Source organism: Pogona vitticeps, chromosome 1 (assembly GCF_051106095.1).
Source record: "Pogona vitticeps strain Pit_001003342236 chromosome 1, PviZW2.1, whole genome shotgun sequence".
Classification (NCBI taxonomy): Eukaryota; Metazoa; Chordata; class Lepidosauria; order Squamata; family Agamidae; genus Pogona; species Pogona vitticeps.
In genome coordinates, this window is record NC_135783.1 from 262,327,879 (window position 1) to 262,350,350 (window position 22,472).

General features: G+C 40.7%; 1 protein-coding gene and 1 long non-coding RNA gene across 2 annotated transcripts in view; one reads left to right on the forward strand and one right to left on the reverse strand.

Moving 5' to 3' along the window:
• Positions 1-218, reverse strand: part of INSC (INSC spindle orientation adaptor protein) — a 216,806-nt gene extending 216,588 nt beyond the window's left edge. The window contains exon 1 of the mRNA XM_020801414.3: positions 138-218. The gene's annotated coding sequence lies outside the window, so the exon portion shown is untranslated. The remainder of the gene's footprint in view (positions 1-137) is intronic.
• LOC144586132 (uncharacterized) lies at positions 120-10,583 on the forward strand. Its single transcript, XR_013540877.1, has 2 exons — positions 120-232; positions 10,408-10,583. It is a non-coding gene; the product is annotated as an uncharacterized LOC144586132 (long non-coding RNA).
• Positions 10,584-22,472: the final 11,889 nt, after the last annotated feature.

The window sequence follows — 22,472 nt, forward strand, 5'->3', positions numbered from 1 at the left end:
CTGGCCTTAAGACAATTATACTTGATAATGATGGTAGAGTTTTTAAATACTATCCAGCTGCACATTTAAATCATAAAAATATTTGAGAAGTTGAAATAGCTTCCCCCCTACTGAAAACCAAAGAAGTAAATACTCACCCGTTCTGATGATGCACACCAAGCATATGCGGAAGCCAAGAAGATCTGGTGATCGACTGAAAGAGTCAGACAGAAGCAACTGGCCAAAGAAAGAGGTTAGTATAAATCCACTCTTCCTCCCCTTGCCTGGGTAGTCTTAAAGATTACATGCAGTGCATTTTTTAAAAAAAGAAATGCATTCAGCAAAGACGGCGTCCTTGTGTCAGTCAAATACAGCATAGTTTCAGCTAGGCATTCATCCAAAAAGACATGGAATAATTCTATTTTTGTCTCTCATCTCAGTGGAAACAATTTTTACAAATCTGTGGCAAGGACTTGGGTTTTTATGGTGGTCAGTTAGAGGAGGAGAATTGTAATTAAAGGCTCTGGTAAGGTTAAACCAGCCCAGAGGAAAGAAACTGAGCACATTTAAAGAGAAAGATAAATAAGGATGCATGTGTTTCCAAGGGCTAATAGAACAGGAGCTCACACCCCAGTTAAAATACCAGATGTGAGATACTAGGGGGGAAAATCTGGAAAAACAGTTTAAGAACAAACATTGACCTCCTGTCAATATAACTGTGCAATTAAGGCAGTTCAAAATAATGTTTTGACCAACGCTAAACACACACATACATTATAAGTGTTTTCTTTGGGGAGGACTTCTCAGATTGCCTTTCTTTTTATGACAACTTAGCAAACTCTGCCTGTGGAAGTTGCACATTCACCATATGCAAGTAAATTTTATATTTTTCTCAAATTGTTGTTGTGCCATTAAGAGGCTGACTACATGGGTATTTAGTCTGCTGTTTGGTCCATTGCAGAGACAGGCTGATTAACTCCTAAAGATGGTGATCAGAAAACATTTTTGCTGGAGTCAACCAGCCTGCTCTCAGAGCATTCCTACCCATACCTTTCTAGCTCCTGTCAAGGGGCTTCAGCTTTTCTAGTGCAGGTAGGATCACTCCCTTTTGGCCGCTTTCCAGCAGGTGTGATTGCTGAGAATGAACAAAAAGCCTTCTTTTTTTGATTTGGCAATATCATGAAGTGGTTTAATAGAGCCACTTCAGGATACTGGCTAATTAAAACGCTTCCTCTGCTCTTTGGCAGAAAGGCTGAGGAAGTGAAAATATTTTTAGCCTCAATGAGAACAGCAAAACTGCACTGCATCACACACAGACACACTGTGTGTGTACACACACACACACACATTACATGTAATCCCATGATCCACAGGGTGGACATCTGTCTCAGTGGCCCAATCCGGCTCAGGCCACAGACCAGGGACTGGGGACCTCTGCTGTGTAGAATCCTTTGAGAGTCTTGGAGGAACACAAACACCTCCTTTTCATCCTATATCCGTGTAAATGTCAGTTGAGTGGCAGGGCATCCACATTGTGATAATTCCTCTCTGGCCACACTCTCCTTTTTGAAACCAGGGCAGTTTCAAAGGGGCGTCTCTTGAAAAGGTTGGAAAGCAGGTCCTACCCATTCATCGAAGGCAGGACAGCTGAGAGTGCTGACCCCAAGAGAGGCTGGAGGAAGAAGACCAGAAATCAGGCCCTCTCGGTGGTCCCATGCACTCACACGTATGGAATAAGCTGCCACCCAACATCCATCTGGCTCCTTCACTGGGGGGGGGGGGGAAATAACACAAAACCTAATTATTTCAGCAGGCTTTTGAAACTATGCCACCTACAAAACCTGTTGACATCCAAGCTAACACCTGATTGCCGCTGTCTACCCCCAATTTAAATATGTCTTAATGTTTGGTATGTTTAGAATGTATCTTAAACTGTCTGATTTTGATTTTGTTATATTGTTTCTTTTTATATACAGTAGTTGAGTTATACCTTTTGATTTGATTTCTCCATTTTGTTAGTTTGCCATTTTGTCTTGTAAACCACCCAGAGTGCCCATCAACCAGATGGGCAGCAGACAAATTTAAATAGATAGATTAAGCATATTCTTCACCTGCAGATGATACTTGGACTAGTCTAAACAGAAGTGAGTCATTTTTCTGAGCCTCGATTGGAAATTATCCTAGTTCTTCTTTCTGACTTCTAGCAACGTTTCCCAGGGCTTTCTAGATGTAGAGTACTCCAAAGTAGTTGACCATTTCCTTCTTTTGGGGGTTCCCTGGGACTGTGCAGTTCACCCAAGGCTATAAAGTCCAGATTTTCTCCTGGGACCCACAGTGGACTTATTTTTAGTTCTCCTTTGTTCTAGATGACAGAGTTCAGTATTATAGGACTTCCTTTTGTTTGACCTTGATGCCTGTGAGAATCTCCTAGTCAAAAGCTCCCTGTGTAACACTCAACTCCAAAAACAAAAAGATTCAGGAAAAAAAGTTCATGAGAGAAGTGGATTTCTTAAGTACAGTGGACCCTCGACTTACAGACGGCTCGACTGACAGACTTTTCGAGTTACAGACTTCTCTGGCCCCAAAATTTGGGTTTGACTTGCAGCCAGAGAATCAACCTACAGACTGGGAAAAAAAACAAAATGGAACAAAAATGGCCAGTTATGGATTAATCGGTTTTCAATGCATTGTAGGTCAATGGAGACTTGACCTACAGACTTTTCGACCTGCAGCCACCGTTCCAATACGGATTAATTCCATAAGTCGAGGGTGCACTGTATTTTTGAAAGAATTATTTAGGATAAATTGTTAAAGATGTTTTAAAGAAAAGTGGTTTCCTTTAAGAGAAAAGAAGTGATGTAGGGCATAAGCACTTGGAACTTAGCATACCATAAAGCAAAATATCTTGAGTTAGTGGGGAGTCATTATTAAATAAATACTACATCCTTTTTGTCATCAACAGAGATTTTACCCCAGGCTCTTTCTGTTCTGCTATTTCTCTGCACATGTCCTTCTTGACATTCAAGGAAACAAAATAATGGGACACCTTGTAGGAATAGTCCATTAGAAATATCTAAATACCTTTAGAATCCAGCATTAAAAGTAGCTTAGAAACTAGCACTAAAAATTATACTCTGTTTCTCTGTCTGGGATAGAATTTTATTTCAAGCATTCTCAAAAAATGCATTTGTTTTTGTTCTGAAACAAAGTAAATGATACCACATGTGGAAATTCTACTCTTCCAACATTAAGTACAGACAGGGGCACACCCAATGGTATTTTTCAAGAAGTAGAAAGCCCAGAACTGAAGGAAGAAATGAATGTTATATGTAATTAGGCAAACCAATATAAATGCACCAAGCAGTGTTTTCCTTTCTTAGCTTAGTAATCGTCCCTTGAAAACTATAACTCTCTCTCAACAGAATGGTAGTCTAGTAAATTACAGGTTTGACCTAAGTAGCTTCATTTTGCAGAAATGCAAATGTTCAGCATAAAAACCTGGCAAAAACGGTACGACCCAGCTCAAGTTGTGATATTTTTAAAAGTTCTTTATACTTGAAATTTTTCACATTTCTGGTGAACAAACTGTCCAGGTATGTTTTCTCCAACTAGCCTGGCTGAATTTTTTTTCTTTTTTTTTTAAAAAGTGTGCAACCAGACACTAAATATTCAGTCCCAAAACATCTGTGCTGTTCAAAAATTTGACCAATGAAATTCTTTATCATATTTGCTTTTGAAAATTGATAATGTGCCTGCTTTTCTCATTTTGCCACAGAGAAGAGAGTTCCATACTGTTTTGCCTCCCGTCCCCCTTTGGGGCTGCTTTCCCTGTTTGGCTGATTTTTTTTTAAAAAAAAATGTTATTTGGTTAATTTTTGTGAATTTGCAGTGAAAGCTGTTTTCTTTGGTGGCTATGGGTTGTATTAGCTGGTATGAGGTCAATTGTGAGAGAAACAGAAACTGGTGGATTCATTCATCCAGGCTCAGAGCTTTGATTGCATCATTCTTATGTTTGGGTATGGATCCCTCTTTTTCAGACATGCTAGCACTGAATTAGGCTTGTCACATTTTTCCTAAGAACCTCCTTTTCTTTAATACCTATATGGTACACAGGTAAAACACTCTTCTCCATGATGGGAATAGTCATATGTACTGAATTTGACCACTGAACATGCACGGAAATATAATCCCAGTTCTGCAATGAAGAATTTACTTTCTTAAAAATGCAACTTGCAAATTTGGAACAGAAAAACAATGTTTTAAACATTTGAATGCAGAAGAAAGTGAAACTCAGGGTTGCTATGTGCAGAGTGTTCCCTAGTCACTTCAAAAGGGCATAACTAGCCATTTTGATGCCTGGTACAAATGGCACCATCTCTCCCTCTGTCATGAGGCCTCGGCATGAGTCTCCCATGGAAAAAGAGAAGGATAATATTGCCTCCCACCACCACCACCACCCAAAAAAAGAGAGAGAATGTTTATGCTTTCAAGAAAGGGAAAGGGAATATGGCTAGGTAGAACTGCTGTTTATTTTCCTGCCATCAAGTAGTAGATTCGCCTCTGAATTCTCTAATTTTTGTTAACTAGCACTCCACCCTGGTTACAGACATGGAGGCTGGATTCGGCTCTTCCAGGTCTGGCATCATCTGTACTCAGAAAAGTATCATAGAATCACAGAATCATAGAAAAGTGAAGTTGGAAGGGGCCTACAAGGCTATCAAGTCCAACCCCCTGCTCAAGGCAGGAATACAGTCAAAGCATATCTGTCAGGTGTTTATCTAAGTTTTTCTTGAATGCCTCCAGTGATGGAGCAGAAACTTGCAAGCCTGCTATACTGTTTGTGCATATGTGATTTATTTTAAATTGTTCTTAAGTGTGTGTGTGTGTGTGTGTGTGTGTGTGTGTGTGTGTGTGTGTGTGTGTGTGTGTGTGTGTGTGTGTGTGTGTGTGTGTGTGTGTGTTTAAGCCCCCCTTGTTCATGCCTCTTGTGAGAAGCTCAAATTCAACACATTCTGCAACATCCCTAAGATTTTCTCCTATTCTATGTGGGCTTCTGAGTGTCACATGGGCCTCTCCTGGACAGGAGCATTGGCATGGAAAGGAGGAAAATAAGTTTCAAATAATAGTTTGAAAATTATTCCTCCACTCTTTTGCCTCTAGAGGAAATGTAGGTGTGTTCCCCGCCCCCTTTCATGTGTAAGAAATTGAGTTCTCCACATGAACAAGACTGATGAAACCAGGGCCCTCCAAATGCCATTAAACTGTTCTCCTTCACCCTAGCTACTCTCACCAGTGCTTGTGTACAATGAAAATATTAGTGTATCAGCATCTAGAGAGCCCAAGGTGGCCTGCTTCTGAGACAGAACATCATTAAGAAGCTAGCTCGTCAATCCTATATACACTTATGAAAAGGTAAACTCTAATGAACCCAGTGTGACTTACTCCTAAATATTGATATAAAATTTCACAACAGCATGTGAACTAGCTTGTACAAAAGCTGCTACAAGAAATATTCACACTAGAGATAATTTTAGATTGACTAAAATTTCAGATTGACTAAAATGATGAAGAAAGAAGGAAGAAACTGAAGAAAGTAGTAAAAACCACTGGTCTAGTCAGGTATAATCTAAACCAAATCCCTTATGAATACACAGTGGAAGTGAAAAACAGATTTAACGAACTAGATTTGGTGGGCAGAGTGCCTGAACAACTCTGGATGGAGGCTCGCAACATTGTACAAGAGACAGCAACAAAAACCATCCCAAAGAAAAGGAAATGCAAGAAAGCAAAGTGGCTGTCCAACCAGACCTTACAAATAGCAGAGAAGAGAAGGGAAACAAAATGGAAGGGAGATAGGGAAAGTTACAGAAAATTGAATGCTGCCTTCCAAAGATTAGCAAGGAGAGACAAAAGAGCCTTTTTAAATGAACAGTGCAAAGAAAGAGAGGAAAGGAATAGAAAGGGGAAAACCAGAGATCTGTTCAAGAAAACTGGAGATATTAAAAGAACATTTTGTGCAAAGATGGACATGATAAAGGATAAAAATGGTAGGGACCTCACAGAATCAGAAGACATCAAGAAGAGGTGGCAAGAATACACAGAGAAATTATACCAGAAAGATCTGGATGTCCCAGACAACCCAGATATTGTGGTTGCTGAGCTTGAGCCAGACATCCTGGATAGTAAAGTCAAGTGGGCCTTAGAAAGCATGGCTAACAACAAGGCCAGTGGAGCTGATGGTATACCAGTTGAACTATTTAAAATCTTAAAAGATGATGCTGTTAAAGTGCTACACTCAATATGCCAGCAAATTTGGAAAACTCAGTAACGGCCAGAGGATTGGAAAAAGTCAGTCTACATCCTAATCCCAAAGAAGGGCAGTGCCAAAGAATGCTCCAACTACAGTACAATTGCACTCATTGCACACATTAGCAAGGTTATGCTCAAAATCATACAAGTTAGGCTTCAGCAGTGTGTGGACTAAGAACTCCCAGATGTACACGCTGGATTTTGAAGGGGCAGAGGAACTCAAGACCAAAGTGCTAACATGTGCTGGATTATAGAGAAAGCCAGAGAGTTCCAGAAAAACATCTACTTCTGCTTCATTGACTGCACAAAAGCCTTTGACTGTGTGGACCACAGCAAACTATGGCAAGTCCTTAAAGAAATGGGAGTGCCTGATCATCACCTTATCTATCTCCTGAGAAATCTATATGTGGGACAGGAAGGAACAGTTAGAACTGGATATGGAACAAATGATTGCTTCAAAATTGGGAAAGGAGTATGACAAGGCTGTATATTGTCCCCCTGGTTATTTAACTTATATGCAGAATACATCATGCAAAAGGCTGGACTGGATGAATCCCAAGCAGGAATTAAGATTGCCGGAATAAATATCAACAACCTCAGATATGCAGATGATACCACTCTGATGGCAGAAATTGAGGAGGAATTAAAGAACCTCTTAATGAGGGTGAAAGAGGAGAGTGCAAAAAATGGTCTGATTCTCAACATGAAAAAAACAAAGATCATGGCCACTGGTCCCATCCCCTCCTAGCAAATAGAAGGGGAAGATATGGAGGCAGTGACAGATTTGACTTTCTTGGGCTCCATGATAACTGCAGATGGGGACAGCAGCCACAGAATTAAAAGACTCCTGCTTCTTGGGGGGAAAGTGATGTCAAACCTAGACAGCATCTTAAAAAGCAGAGACATTACCTTGCCAACAAAGGTCTGCATAGTCAAAGCTATGGTTTTCCCTGTAGTGATGTATGGAAGTGAGAGCTGGACCATAAAGAAAGCTGACCGCCAAAGAATTGATGCCTTTGAATTGTGGTGCTGGAGGAGGCTTTTGAGAGTCCCCTGGACAGCAAGGAGAACAAACCTATCCATTTTGAAGGAAATCAACCTTGAGTGCTCACTGGAAGGACAGATCCTGAAGCTGAGGCTCCAATACTTTGGCCATCTCATGAGAAGAGAAATCTCCTTGGAAAAGACCCTGATGTTGGGAAAGTATGAAGGTAAGAGGAGAAGGGGCTGACAGAGGATGAGATGGTTGGACAGTGTCACGGAAGCTATCAACATGAATTTGACCAAACCCTGGCGTGCTCTGGTCCATGGGGTCACGAAGAGTCAGACACGATTTAATGACAAAAAATAAAAATGATGTACATTGAAGAAAAGCAAGCCTTTTTATTTGATGAGAAGCATTTATATAAAGATTATTTTTGTAATAAAAGTAGCAAAGCATTGATAGAATGGCTTCAAATCAATGCAAAGTAAGTCTCCCATAACCATCAGCAGTTCTTTCAAAAAGAGAGAGAGTAAGCCATTCTTCACCCAAAGAGAAGGCATAATGGAACTTAGAAGAAGCAAATCATTGTTCACTTCCATAATTCTTTTTGGTGACCTACATCTATGACCATAATGTAGGTTTGCCCCTAAATGTGTAAACATTATGGCCCGCTTTGCTGCCAACCTTGCTAATACTTCCTGCATGAGACCATTGCCAAATCCAGGCCAGGAACACCAGACTGCAGTACATTTACTTGGGAATGAGTGGTGTTGAATATATTGGGAATTACTTCTGGGAAAACATGCATATGACTAGACTGGGCCTCTCTTATGATTGGAATGCTACTTGACCATTTCCTGCCCTTGTTCTCAATACCCTTGACCAAGAAGTTTGCAAACTTAGATGCACATACTCCCATGTGATCTCTTTTGCCTCCGTGAGAAGCAGCTATTCTGCTCTACAATTATGTCTTGTTCCTGCACTCTCCTCTCACTTCCTTATATGTCCCCTATTAGGATCCTTTTACACGCCAGAGGTGATACTTTTCTTACCCACTTTATAACATATTGTTTCGTGAACTCCACAGAGATGTTTCACACTGGAGGACAAATCCTACTAACAGGGATTACATGTCCAGGGTCCCTTTTTTCCCCTGCCTCAACAGCACCTTCCTAGAATCTAAAGTGTCACACACTGCAATAATTGGAGAGGAACAGGAAGTCACAATACCATAATGAAGCTTCCTTTCAGTTTCTTCCTTTGACTTGTAAAAAGAAGACATTGTTGTGGGTAATTGTGCTTAGAATGAGTCGTCTGAGACACTGTGGATGCCTCCAAGGCTTTTTCATACATCTAGACACAGGCCTCAGTGTGAACATTGTGTGGAATATTAAAGCTCCGAGCTCTGTCCTATACAAAGAAATAATGAATTCTTCATTTCTCAAACCCTGTAATTATCTTTGGGATAATGGTGAGGGCATCAGGCACGTCCGCGGCAGGAAAAGCCTTGATTGTCTCTCTTAGTCGAAGAATAGGGTCGTTTTAAGAGTATCCTGTGGAGGAACAATTTCATACTGTTCATAGACGTCACTGTAAATTATGGACATGAGCAGACCTTTGCTTGAGATGATACATGTCTAATGCAGCCCTGAATGTGATTAATTCAGGAATGTCTTTCATCTTTCATGCTGGACAGGGCTTCTTACAAGTTGAATTCCCAATATCTTGAAGTCATGTGTCCACACCTGGTGGACAAAAAGCTAAAATCAACTAAGAGACAAATAAAAACCCTATGCAAAAGTTTCCTTGGTATCATGGGATGCCATATTTCATGATTTATTTAAGACGATGAATACCATATATTATAATTCAATCACATGTTTGTAGCTTTTTTTAAAAGAGGGAGAGTGTACAACTGGGCTTGTCAAAATGCTAGAACTGTGTAGAGTAAGCCTCTAATTCATCTCCCTCTGTAGGAACAGAACATGAGAACGTGCCTGTGTTGGTCCTCACATTTGTCCCCTTTCACCTAGTGTATCTCTTTAAGCACATCACTGCTAGATCATCTTTGTCAGTAACACTTAGTCTGAAATTTCCTTCAATACAGCCAAAATTAGGTATTTCCTAACTGTCACAAAAATAAATAAGAGACTTGCGGCTGTCCTCCCATTTGTAAGACCCAGTTTGGATCTCATGTCTCTCTCTCTCTCTCTTACTGGAAAGACAAAGGAACCAAGGATAGACCTAAAAGTTTGGTTACAACTGCTATTAGGTCACTGTGCAACTTGCTTTCACTGTGATGATTGAGAGAGAGAGAGAGAGAGAGAGAGAGAGATGCTTTTGTAAGAATGCTGAAGTAGTCAACACTGGCAGAAGGAGGGGTACTATTGCTTGTTTCTCTTTGTTTCACTCTAAAACTGCATTATGGATTACCTTTGGCCTCTACTTGTAATTTAGAGCTGTCATTCTGTTCAAACACATCAAAATAATTTGCTTCTATATTTTATCTCTTGTATCTGAAAAGTGAATTAAAATGCTGGAAAGTATTTCAGTGCATTTCTTCTCTGACAAAGGAGATAATCAATCTGAGCAGTAGCTTTACAATATGAATAACGTAATTGTGTAAGATCAGAAAATGGCTGTAAATACAACCATTCTTTCTTTTTAACCAAATGCTGTTTAACTAAATTGATTTAACAATTAATAGGTTGATTGCCTTGACATTTTAATTGGCTTTTTATTTTGCCTATATTTCATGGATGTCCATGATTTTGAATTGTGCAACACTCGGATGCAAATAAAGAAAAAAATGGACAAAATGCTGCAGCCACACATTCCATGTCTCCTATGCCCTCTAGCTTCAAGAAGTTGCATTCCTCACTTTTTAGCAGGAAAAGAAGCATTTGCAGCTGAAGCCAAATTCAAACATGCATGTGCTGATGTGGTACAGTCTCTTACCACCGCATTATATGGAGGCTAATCTGGTAGGAACTGTCCCCGTGTCAAAGCATCTCTCCATCTGAGATGTCTGCCCATCAAGGAGAAATTGGTATTTCCAGTATGTACATAACATATAAGCATTGTTAGAGAAGTTTTGTTATCTATTACAGTAATTCTGTCTTTTCTTTCCACAGATACATACACAAATATATACAGAGAAAAGGAAAGAAACAGACAAATAGAAAGTACTGTGGCAGTTAACACCTGTCAGTTAATAGTTTCACTGAAAACAATCCACTATTGATCAGTTTACCTATGCACAAACAATTGTCTTTGAGATTCAATGATAACATAAATATCCACTCCATGATATATGACTAGTTGTGTGAATGTCTCATATGTCAAATGTTTTACAGTTATATTCTATACATGAAATAAGATCCAGGGCCTAACAGAATTAAGTGAAAAGTTGGGAGAGAAATATAATTCATCATCAATAATATAAAACTGTTAGTCTGTTAGAGCAGTGGTCCTCAACCTTGGGCCAGATGTTCTTGGACTACAGCTCCCAGAAGCCTTCACCACCAACTCTACTGGCCAGGATTTCTGGGAGATGAAGTCCAAGAACATCTGGAGGCCCAAGGTTGGGGACCACTGTGTTAGAGCTTCACAGAATGGCACTGTGATGTTCACCTCCTTGAGGCACCTACGTTTTGTGCCCTCACAAAGGTTCCAGTCGTTTTCCTTTCACTGCCACCAGTGGATTACCTCAACCCACAAAATAAATGACATTTGATCAGACACTTGTGTGGTGAATGCAAACAAAACTTATTTATTAAAATGAAGTTAATTTAATAATCACAAAAGTTCTTCATATAATTTCCACCTTCTCTATCTATTTATCTTAACCACTCTCTAATTCAATCTCTATCTCTTCTGCCTCTGACTAACTCACTCTCTTGACTCTTTCACTCTGACTCTGTCTAACTCTTGACTGACTGACTCCTCCTCTCAGGCTCCGCCTTTTAACCTCTCTCTCAGTTCCGCCTCTCCACCACATTTGCCTGGAACATGAATAATACATGACTTATTTTGCATAACAAAGGGTGAACGCTGCAGGCATTTTGATATAAATGTAAAGAAAATATTTCTCTCCCATCTTTTCACTTATCAAGGCTTAATGGGCTCCATCAATTTGTTTTGATGGCCAGAAACAGATTGTGAAACACTGCATGTGTACAGGGGAATTACTCAGGTGGTTTTCACATTTTTCTGACTATCTGTCATGTGCCCTGGTATACGAACATGCATGGAACTGAATTCATGACCACAACTAAGCACTGAGCAGACGGTTGGAACAGTCACACATACACACCAATTATACCATTTCCAATGAATGTACATAATTGCAGTATGGTTGTCACCATTTTATTTAAATATTTGCACCCAGGAAGACTTCACGGGATACATATCCATTATTCACTGGATAAGTGTCCAGGTCAACCCTAACCAATGCAGACTGATTGTCCAGTTATATCCCTACCTAGATGGGGGGCTCTCTGACAACATTCGTGCCTGTGTTGGTGATCTCCAAAATCAATTACTGTAACACTTTCTATGTGAGACTGCCCTTGATGTTGACCCAGAGACTACAGCAGTTATAGAATGCAGTGGCCAGACTGGTGCCAGATGTGAACAGGTTCAATCACATCTATCTAATTCTGGTCCAGCTGCACTGGCTTCCTGTGATCTTTCAGGCCAATTACAAGGTGCTAGCTTTAGTATATAAAGCCCTTTACAGTCTGGGGGTGCCATTATTTGTTGGAGCACCTCTCCCTCAGAATACCAGCCCGTACCACCCGTTCTTCACTGGCCTTGCTTTTCTGAGTTGGCCTGCCAAGACAGGCAAATAAGACTGTCACCAGCCTTCTTGGCTGTGTGGCCCTTTCTTATGGAATGGGCTCCTGGTAGAAACACGTCAGGCCTCCTCCCTTTCACCCTTTAAGAAGATGTTAACGATGGTCTTGTTTCAAGAGGCATTCAAAAACATCCTTACCTAAGTAAATCTTTTACATCTTCCCTGTTCTGTCATAATTTGCTTTGTTTTCAATTTATTGTCTTAAATACACAGAAGTATTCAATGTTGGTGTATTGGATGGAGGGTTTTGTTATACTCTCTGACTGTAAACTGCTTAGAATTTCCAGCGGTATAGAAATGTATGAAATAAATATATGCATACATATATATGGACATGTAATCCTATCTGCACCGGTAAGAGTCAGGTACAACAAAAACAGTGCTATCAATGTCCTTTTCAAGGAAGTTGATGGCCTAATCTAGAGGGAACCTCAGCTGATGGAACTGCTTCTACCACTGAAGGTGGGAGGGGTCAATTCCCACTGCAGCCCCTATGCATCCCAAACATATGCTCTGGAGGATGGGAAATCTCCGGACCCACCTCCAAGGGACACATGGGAAAATGAGAGAAATGAAACTCTATTGTGCTAGTGCTGCAGGGCCAGTGGGGCACAGAAGCTAGGCCAGCATAGTGGTATGCATTTAAAAATATCTGTTATTGCATCCAACAGTGCACTGGCTCTGTGGCACTCATATGAGTTCACAGCATCCCTGTCTCTTTCACCAACAGCTTCCATAGGCCCTGAGAACAGGCTGCATAGAATTTCCCAGCCTTCTGGAGCTGGCCTTTGAGGTACACAAGAAGCTGTAGTGGGAGAGGGCATTCCCCTCCCCCAGTTTTACAGACAGAAACAGTGCCATTGGGTACACCGTAATTTGTTGGATTCAGGCCTTCAAATCTCATATAGTTGGAACACTCTTGGGATATCAGAACTCTGTGTCTGTTTTTATTAGGATCCAAATGACCCCAAAATGTTTCAAGACAGATAAGAACAGAATTACTCTTTGGCACTGAAGGAACAAGATAACAATTAAATGTCAATTATGGACCCTCAGGAAAGCGATGAAAACAACAATGACTGTGGAGTCATTTCTATTTTCTTTTCCTTTTTTAAAAAGGTAAACAGACTTATTGTCAAAGAGCATTATCAAGACTGTTCTTTATTTCAAACTGCTTGATGATTATAAAGAATAACAGGAATCCTTGATCACAGGCTGCAATATGAATTCAAATATGCTGTGCTTGGAAAAATATGAAGAAGGAAAATGCATTTTTGGACCATTATTCATAGAACTATTGATAAGAAACATATGGCCATAAAGTATCTGATAGGGTATTTCTGAGATCTCCTTCCTGCCTAAACCCAGAGCATGGAAGTGGAAGGAGACTGTGCACCCTGGCCCCACCCTTTCCACCCCAATGTCTTTGTAGCTTTGATCTCCCTCCCTCAATATTATGCAAGAAACCTGCATGCATACATCTGCTCATATAAAAGCATTCAGGTACTTAAAACCCCAAACAATCACAGGCCCTGATCCCTTATAGCCTTGTGGCGCAGTGGTTAAACTGGTGTACTGCAGCCAAAACTGTGCTCACGACCTGAGGTTCAATCCCAGGTAGCCGGCTCAAGGTTGACTCAGCCTTCTATCCTTCCGAGGTCGGTAAAATGAGGACCCAGCTCACTAGGGGGGCAATGTGTAGCCTGCAAAATTAACTTGTAAACCACCCAGAGAGTGCTTGAAGCACTATGGGGCGGTATATAAGCAGCATGCTTTGCTTTGAGACACTATAGTTCATCTGCTTTACCATATTTGCATAGGCTTCTCTTTTCAGACATCACATCTGTCAGAGTATTGATAATACTAGAGAATATTGTCTCTTTAAGAAAAGTTTTGACATGATGGACATGTGCAGTGGAACTCTGCTGAGTTACTGTACATCTGATGCAATCCAGGTAGCAAGATTGCATCAGCAAGATGGATATAAAAGTAACCGAGTTGGTACCATGCTTCAGTTGGTGGAATTTGAAGTTCTGCACGTGATGCTATTGGTTTGCTTTCTGGAGTGCTGTAAATAGCTGCTGTAAATATTTTTCCTGAAACTACAAGATGCAAGCCTTTGCTGAGAAAGACAACAGTTTGTCTGTGCATTATAGAATTGAAATCTCTCAGAGCAAAAGGTCACTATGTCTTTTCTTTTCATTGCCCTCCAGAGAAGAGAAAGCATAAATTTTCTTTCCGGGACTCTGCTAACTACTTTAAAGTGATTTATTTTCACACACATCCTGACAACATCAAACAGGTCATCTGGAAGAAGACTAGGAAACACAAGTACAACTGAGTCTGAGCTGAAATGTCCCTAGAGACTTTACCCTCTTCGTGTTGGCTATGTGCATGAATCAGGATTTTCTGAATGCCCCATGAATATTAATAAACATATGGCAGAGAAGGCTGTGACACTGGAGAGCTAAATTATTGTGCTGATACTGAACATGTATTAACATTCCATGGTTTTTTTTTTTAAAAAAAAAAGCAGAACTATTAGTTTTTATGAGGAAAGGGGAAATTGTCCATTTGGCTAGACAGAATGTTGGACATGCCTACAGGCAGGTGTAATCTTGTGGGACAGACTGAGGATTAAACTCATATCTGAGGAGGGAAGACAGTTAATGGAGAGAGAACTGGTTGGAAGAAAGGTTACCCTAAAAAATGCAATGCTATAAGAAATAGGAATCCATATATACTAGTAAGGTTTGAGGGAAAGTACACAGGGTTTATCAATGTTGAATAAATGATCCAATCCTTCATATGTGCATCTCTAACATAAATATATGTGCCTTTCAGAACAAAATTATCAACTATACAATTACATTAATCATCATCATCACCTTCGAACTGCAGAGCTAGAAGGGACCCTATGGATCACAGAATCCAGTCCCTGTCAAGGAAGCATGGTGGGGAATTGTACTCCCTGTCTATCTTTCCACAGTCAGATACCTAAACCACTGAGCCATTCATTGCACCTAGGAAAGAAGAGGCTGCCATAGCACCAGCTGTCTCTCTCTGCACTTGACACCTATGTGTTGATTGTAACTTGTATGGCGTCTGACTGACAAACCTCTCATGTATAGTCATGGATTGTGCAAACTGAACACTATAGCTTTGTGGTGGATAGCAGATACAGTGGTGCCTCGACTTATGAACTTAATACGTTCCAGGAGATGGTCGTAACTCAAAATGGTTGTAAGTCGAAGCACCATTTCCCATAGGAATGCATTGAAACACAATTAATCCATTCCGGCCGGGGGGGATCACCAAAAAAAAAAAAAAAAAACACTGCAAGACCCATCGGAAATGTGATTAATCCCTTCCAGCCAAAGGAAAAAAAGCCCAAAAAAGCAAACAGAGACTGCAAGACCCATTGGAAATAGAAAAAAAAAAACCCAAAAAGCAAACAGAGACTGCAAGACCCATCAGAAATGCAAAAAACAACAACCAAAAAGCAAACTGAGACTGCAAGACCCATCAAAAATGCAAAAAACAACCAAAAAGCAAACTCTGCAAGACCCAGCAGAAACACAGAAAAAACCCAAAAAACAAAGACTGCAAGACCCATCACAGCATAGAAACATAATCCCACCACCTAGCCCAAACCCATGCTGCAAAACCCACTCAGAACAGCCAGTTTTAAAAAAGCAAAAAGCAGCACCTTAACAGGCAGTCTGAAGCCTCCTCTGAACGCACACTCTAACTGCTAGGGTGAAAGAAGTAGCCTCTTCACCACCAATGGATAGCAGTTTGAATTGCCCGCCTTTTTCCCTGCCTTTTTCCTGGTTGTAACTCGAAGCTCTGGTCACAAGTCAAAGCAAAAGTTTACGGCCGGAGCTGGTCATAAGTCAGGACGTTCGTAAGTCGAGGCACCACTGTACAACTGAAAGCTAGGTGGATAGAGCCTAGCCCTACAGGGTTTGCTACACTCATACCATCCAAGACATCAGGAATAAGCAAAATGTGGCCCTTCTGATGTTGATAGACCGCAACTACCAGTATACCCCACCATTGGCTATACTGGTTAAGGCTCATGAGAAGTTTCAACCCGACAACAGTTGGAGAACTGGATTTAGCCCATACAGTACCTGCCATAAAGTATTTTTCAATCCCTTTTCAATCCCCAATTCCTTTTTCTCCCTTCTGATTCCAGTGAACTTCTGCACAGGTTTAAAAAATTGTAAACCACCCAGAGAGTGCTTTAAAAATGTTGAAGAGCCCAGTGCTCTTCAACATTTTTATTAATGGCCTGGATCAAGGGGTGAAGAGAATGCTAATCAAATGTGTGGATGACACAAAATTGGGGGGAATAGCTAATACCCTCAAAAACAGAAACAAAAATTCAAACTGATCTGGATAGGCTTGAACACTGAGCTGAAAGCAACAGAATGAAATTCTGCAGGGATAAATGCAAAGTACTGCATCTAGGAAAAAGTAATGAAACAAACAGTTACAAGATGGGGGATACCTGACTCCAAGAAGGATCTCGGAAATGTCGTAGATCACAAGCTAGATATAAGCTAATAGTGTGATGTGGCTACAAAAAAGGCAAATGCTACTTTAGGCTGCATTAACAGAAGTATAGTCTCCAAATCCTGCAAGATTTTTGTTCCCCTCTATTTGGCACTGGTTAGGCCTCACTTTATTGTGCCCAGTTCTGGACACCATTCTTCAACAAGGATGCCAACATACTGAAACAAGTCCAGAGGAGGGCAAAGGGGATGATCAGGGGACCAGAAATCAAACCCTATGAGGAAAGACTGAAAGAACTCAGCATGTTTTGCCTTGAGAAAAGAAAACTGAGGGGCGATAAGATAGCATTTTTCAAATATTTGAAAGGCTGTCATTCAGAGGAGGGGCAGGAGCTGTTGTTGATCCTCCCAGAGTACAGGACACACAACAATGGGCTCAAGTTACAGGAAGTCAGATTTAGGTTAAATATCAGGAAAAACAGCCTAAATGGTCCCCCACACCCATTTGACAAAAGGGTCTACAAAGTGGCACAAGCCCACACTGTTAACTCTGCATCTGTCACCTAGGTTATCATCAGCTAGCAGATGTGTTGTCTGATGTATGATCCACCCTCCTTGCTAGAACCAGGAGTTTTGGACAGCTGTAACCAAATAAAGGTGAAATTCTACTGGCCCTTTTGGTTTGAGTTGGTTCTGTCTAAATAGGGTTGCTTGAGCTTGGGAAGAGGACTGATATGTCATTTGGTGCAATCCTCACATCCAAATGGCATATCAACCCCAAATGACCCTCTGGCTCCTTCTGCTGTCAATTAAACAGTTTCTTTCCTCCTCTGTGAAGAGGCAGGGGAAGTGAAGTTATTATCCTTGCTCATGCTACACCCTTGCTGATGCACTGAATCACTCAGGTTACATTTTTAAAAGCTCTTTGCCTTGTGTGTAATGTCAATTGAGAAACTGCTGGCAGCCACAGTTTCGATCAGCATTTCACACATATCATATTTTTTTTAAAAAAAGTAATATAAGTGATTCAGCACAACAGCAATGGTCTAGCATAGGCAAAAAATAATAATTTCACTTCCCCTGCTCCTCCACAGGGCAAGTGTTCAATTTCCTGATATCCTGAAGTGACTCGCTTATTAAGCCACTGCAAAATACCCGAAATTGAAACTGGAAGGAGCCTTGGCATCTTTGACAGCTGCAAGGCTTGATATTAGTCTGGCCTTGATCGAATTGATCGAATTGAGATGTGCCCCAATGTAGACTATGGTCTTCAATGGTTTGAGATGAGACTTCTTGAAATTGACTTGCAAACCAAGTTGTTACAGATTCTGAAGAACAAAGGCAGATATGGAAATATGCATCTTGTAGGTCTACGACCACAAACCAATTGTCTGGAGAAAGCAGTGGGATAATGGATTACAGGGTGACCATGTGAAAGCCCTTCGGATGGATGTAGGTGTTGATGGTGATGGTGAGGACTCAGATGGGTCATAAATGTAGCAAACACGCTTGGGACGCTCATAGTAGTCCTGTTCAAACCGCAGATCAAACTCATCAAAACTGTATCGATAGTGTTCACTGCATCGACCAATTTCATAAACCGGCTCCCCATATTCAGAAAGCGAGTGGCATCTTGATACTGAGAAGGCAGGGAAACATGATGCCACTTGACAGAGTATTAAAAATTTACAGGCCTGAACAGAACAGAACAGAAGCATTAATGAGCTGCCATGATATCCAGGTGTGTAAAGTGCTGAATCACAGTGACTCTGGAGAGGTGGTGCCTGGATAATGCAACATCTGCTCTGATTGGGCAAGGGCAGATGCTTGAGTGTATATATTTGAACTTTGCAGAGAAGATATACTTCCCTCTTCTACTGATGATTCTACTGATTGTTTTGGCCATCAGGACCTGAATGAGCACTCTGTTAAATTCTTGTGTGTTCATACAGAGGGGACTGCGAGACCAATACCTCCAAGTTCAAGAGATGGATGACAGTTGCCCACCCGGTCAAAGTAGGGCTAGAATGGGCTGAGGCCCAGCTGGATATGACATCAGTCTCAGAGTGGCCATGACTTGGAGACAAGCTTGGAATCGATACCAAAGCTGGAGCTTGAGTAAGCGGTACTGATTCTCCCATTTCTGAAATGGAGTCCTGGTCTGGTACATCGCTAGACGACAGGAGGGAAATCTGAACAACCGGAGGCTCTCGCTTAGCTTTCTTTTGCTTAGCTCTGTCCTTCTCCTTTTGCTTCTTCTTCTTTTAAACATTTTATTGAATTAATACACTACAAAACATACAGGTTACATCACCAAAAACACCAACAAAAAAACCCGTCCTACTAAGCTAAACCCTCCCCCCTTTGGAGTCAGAGACTCCAGCTTTGTTTGACTCCCTGTTCTCTCCAGCTGGGTTCCCAGTGTTAACTGAATACATATATGCTCAAATTTGTCCTAAACTCCTGTCCTCCTCTGGGCCCAGGCATATATTAGTTTCCAGGTTTGTTTTACATAGTCTCTTGGTTGTTCCCACAATGCGTCTGAGAGTGTGTCTAGTTTTACTATGTCCCATAGCTTCTTTAACAACTCTTCGATCATTAGAGTTTCTTCACTTTTCCATTTTTGGGCCCAGAATAATCTGGCTGCTGTGAGTATGTACATTAGACAATATTTTATTTTCTTGTCATTGATTTCCAACATGATATTCAATAATACCCTTTCAGGTTTTATATCTAATTTTTGCTGAGCAGTTTCTTTCACTATTTCCCACACCTGTGTCCAATATCTTTTGACTTTTTCACATGTCCACCACATATGATAAAAATTTACTACATTTTTTTACACTTTTTTACACTTCCAACACATATTGCTGTTATCTTCTGATATTTTTGCCAATCTTACAGGTGTATAGTGCCACTTATAAAACATTTTGAAGATATTTTCCCTAAGGTTTACTGGTTTAATCATCTTATAACTTTCTTTCCACATCTTAGTCCAGTCATCAATGTCAATGTTATATCCAAAACATTTTGCCCATTTTACCATCATCTGCTTCACCCTCTCATCCTCCAAATCATCCTCCAATAAATATGTATACTTTTTTTATTATTTTCTCATCAGTGTATATCCACAGTTTATCCACCTGAACTTCACCCTCAAGAAACCCACAGTTTTATCTTTTTTGTATCTTGATTCTAATTTCACCATTGACCACCAATCAGCAGCTACACCCAATTTTTCTAACTCTTGTTTATCTTTTATATGTTTTTCTTTAGTTAACAGATTTTCATATGTAGTCCTTTTGCTTGTTATCAGATCGGGCCATAGCCAAAGCTGAGGACGACTTCGACACCAAGGTCAATGTCAATGCCAAGGGGGATTTCAGCTTGGAAGTCTTTGTAGAGGCTTTTGGCGATGGAGTAATTGAAGGCGATGGGTGAGAAGGCTCAGACCGAGGCACTGGAGTACAGGTAGGCTCTATCCTGGGGCTGGTTGGATGGCTTGAGGGTTTTAAGGATTTTTCCCACAAATGAAACCAAAGTCATTGCAGTCGGAATTTAAGAGCCGTCTTTGTTAATTTTTTACACTCCAGACAGGAGTGGGTCTAGTGACTTTTGCGCAGGCAGAACAAGCAACGATCATGGCCATCAGTAAAAGGAATTTTATTGGCACACATGGTAAAATGCTTGAATGGGCTTGAAGAGGCCATTAAAAAGAGTGGGAAAGTGGGAAGGGGGATGGGGGAAAGACAAAAGAAAAATAACTCACAGGGAAACGTCCGTAAATGAAAAACTGATCAAGCCCATAATCCAGGAATTGAAGTCCGCAATCCAGGAATTGATCAAGTCCGTAATCCAGGAACATAAGGCAGTCCATAAAATGAAAAAGTACAATTTAGAAAATCAGAAAATCGCTCTAGTAATCGCTACAGAAGTCCGATTTTAATGGTGGCTAAAAGGAACTGAGGTATTACAGGCGGGCGGAGCATGCCCACCATGGGGCAACATCCTACTTATCATGTCTTTTTAAGCTCTAGAATATCCCGAGAAGTCCTGTGCAGGCGCAGTAAAACCCATTTGTGTGCATTCACAGAGGCCACAAAGAAGAATTAGGCTTTCACTAGAAGTGTTCTAATCAGTTGAATATGTTCTTTCAGCAATTCATTTGGCAATCATTTCCCACATTTGAGATGGAGGGGGAAGATTTATTTTTGTCTCACCAACTTTTCATACCCTTATTAAAATACTTGATTTTCAGTTAGGTTAAAAGTTTAAGTCTCATCAATGAGTTAAATTTAAACCATTTCAGTAGGAGTGTTATACTTCAAGACTTATACACACTTACTTAAGAGACAGCCTTGTTCAATTACGTGGCACCTACTTCTGAGGAAATATTCACAGAATTACAGTGATCACTCAGCATCTTGTCCATTGAAATTAATGAGGCATTAAATTGATGCCCAGCTGATCACTGCTGAAAACAGAAAGCAGGACTAGGGGGGAAAATGATGTAATCCTACAGTGCTTTTTAAAAAGCTCGTATGAACGAAATCCAAATTGGACAGCAGTGTCAATGGCACTCAAAGATGGTGAACAGGGCAACCCTATATGACTCTCCTCAAAAGAAATTTCCACTTACTCGCAGTTATGTATATGAATGAATACAGCCTACGATGATCAGAAAGACTCCCTGAAGACCTCTTTCTATGACAAATGACCAAGCAAGCGTGGATGGAGTTCATCTTAGCAGCAGGTTGCATTTAATGTGAGCTAAAGAAATGGACAAGGCATGGTATAATAGAGGCCACTAACCTAATTGCAAGCATAAAAGTCCACCGGTACAGTAATCTTGGATCATGCCATTTTGTTCAAGCATTGCTCTTGTACACTGCAAAAACCAACCCTCCATATTTGCAGTGTGACCTCATGAGACTATACTAGGGAACGTCATGTTCCATGGAAGCTCTCCAGGGTACAAAAGGGATGCGATTCTCTCCCAACAGTGATTTTAAAACATCATCAGACTTTCGCCAGTTTCCCTTTTGCTGCATTTCTCTTCAAGCAGAAAACATGGTTCTAGAAAAGCCTCTGCCTGAATGAACTTAAAAGTATTTTGAAATACAGCTCAGAGACATTTCTTTGCATCTCACTTCTTCTAAGTATCTTTTATCATATGAGGTGTAGATTTTTTCCACCTTCCCTTTCACTGCAATACTCTTCGCCACATTTATTCTCAAACCTGCTTTATGAACTTCAGTGGAACTCTCTACCTCCTCCCATGATGGTCAGTGTTAGGATTCCAGTCTAAACACGCCAGCTCTGAAATAAGCCCCAGTGGGTTCACTGGAACTTGCTCATGGGTAACAACAGTGTTTGGAAAATTCTTTCAAAAGGAATTAGTTGCAGTTATAGTCCCACAATCCCTCAAAGGGGATTAGCTACAATTCTAATTACAAGTGGAAAAATAACTGCTTTCATGATTCTCCAAAGTAAATGGGTACCTGTTATTGTAGCGGAACCCCAAAAAATGACATCATTCCTGCATGTCAATCAGAGGATAGAGCAGGAGGGGCGGAGTCAGAATGACAGTTGGGGGGGGTTGGAAGAGACAGTTAAGGACAGTTGGAATGAGATAGGGATAGAGAGTATTAGGGACAAGAAGATGTGGCGAGAGCTAGGGTTTAGGAATAGATAAAAAGGGGTTAAGAAAGGAATATTGAAAGAGTAAAACATTGAACAAGCAGGAATGAACACATAAGCATAACATGAGAAATACCAGTGATTGAATACATGATCTTATTATATTCCCTGCCGGAGAACT